The sequence below is a fragment of the Chrysochloris asiatica genome, unplaced genomic scaffold (genome assembly GCF_000296735.1).
Source record: "Chrysochloris asiatica unplaced genomic scaffold, ChrAsi1.0 scaffold00017, whole genome shotgun sequence".
Classification (NCBI taxonomy): Eukaryota; Metazoa; Chordata; class Mammalia; order Afrosoricida; family Chrysochloridae; genus Chrysochloris; species Chrysochloris asiatica.
The window spans coordinates 8,768,230-8,769,942 of NW_006408535.1; the positions used below are offsets into that span (position 1 = coordinate 8,768,230).

Sequence of the window (1,713 nt, forward strand, 5' to 3'; positions counted from 1 at the left end):
TGAACTGCATGGTTAGTGGTTCAAGCTCACCAGCTGCTCCTTGGAAACCCTATACAGGGTCGCTATGGGTCAGAACTGACTCAATGGCACTTCACAACAACACAATATATATATATATATATATAGTGTTGATAAATGTCAGCTCATCAAAGCTTCACATGATATGGTACTGTCACTGTGTTCCCTGAGGCACGGGTAAATAGTATTAGGTTATAATTTATATGCATCTAACTATTTGTCTTTTCACAGAAACTAGTAACTTTTATTCAGTGGTAGTTTCCCCCGAATTCTATTTGAGTTATTTTAACATTTCTTCAAACCTTGTGTTATGTCCCACTCCCAGGCAGAATAGAAAACCCTAGGCCTAGACAGAAAATCTAACAAGGTTTTCCGAAAATGAAATAGAGGTCATTGATTATGACCTGTAGCCTAAATCCATCCCACAGACATGTTTTTCAATTTCTCAAAGTTTTTCAAAAATATTAATCCATTGTTGTTGTTAGGTGCCATCCTATGCACAACAGCATGAAACACTTCCTATCCTGTACCATCCTCAAAATTGTTTGAGCCCAGTGATGCTGTCACTGTGTCAATCCATCTCTTTGGGAGTCTTCCTCTTTTCTGCTGACCCATCACAAGCAAGATGTCATTCTCCAGACAACAGTCCCTCCTAATAACATGTCCAAAGTATGAGAGATGAGGTCTCACCATCCTGACTTTTAAGGAGCATTCTAACTGCACTTCTTCCAAGGTAAATTTATTTGCTCTTCTAGCAGTCCATGCTATTTTTATTATTCTTCTCCAACACCATAATTCCAATGCACCAATTGGGAGATTTTCACATAAAAATCAGAATGTGTAGTTTCTCTTGAAAAAAAAAAAAAAATCTGTCTCAAGTAACACAAGGGCCAAATTCCTGCTCTTATGGTAGGATAACAGTGGCCCCCAAACTCTCCAGTTAACACCAAATGTCTCCATCCCAGCAAGATTCCACCTGAGCTAGAGGGAAGGCAGTCACAAGGTAAACTACAGCCAGATTATGAGACTTTGTGCTTGGGGAGTACTAATACAAGGAGACTCCAAAAGTTAATGGAAAAATGGAAGTGAAAGATAATGGAATTTTCCATAAATGTTCTGAAGCCCCCTCAAATCAAGTGGAAAAATAGTTTGAGCCTGAGGCCTGGCCTTGGTAATGGAACAGAGAGAAAATTCCTAGGACCATAACAAGGCAAAACTGATAGGGCCTAGCCAATGACTAGATATAAAAGGGAGCAATTAAAATCTAAAGGGAACGTGGATCATCTTGATGAAGTTTTAGCACTATCAACTGCATAATAAAATGTCTGCTATTCAGCAGGGCCACTTATCTAGATCATAAGTTGATTTTGTCTTGAGAGCTCTAAGTTCATTACCAAAAGCCACACCAACAGGAAATATAAATAGAGAAGAGGCCAATGACAGATTCTTGGCATTCTTACCTGTGGGAGGTAGGAGGAGCAAGGGCAATCAGAGAGTTAGGAACTGAGAACAGAGTTCAACAGAAACCAAAAAGGGGAACATTTCAAGAAACCCGGTGAAACAATGAAAAACAACAGAAATTAATTAATTAAAATAAAATATTTTTTTAAGAAAATAAAAGACCAAAATTCTTTGAGAAAAAATAATAAAAGCAACATATCTAGAATATCACCATTATATTCAGATAGGATTGTT

The 1,713-nt window shown here is 37.8% G+C and overlaps 1 protein-coding gene across 1 annotated transcript in view; it reads right to left on the reverse strand.

The window, feature by feature from the left end:
• The window catches only part of LOC102821351 (putative uncharacterized protein C14orf25-like), a 98,429-nt gene that overhangs the window by 86,332 nt on the left and 10,384 nt on the right, over positions 1 to 1,713 (reverse strand). The window lies entirely within an intron of this gene.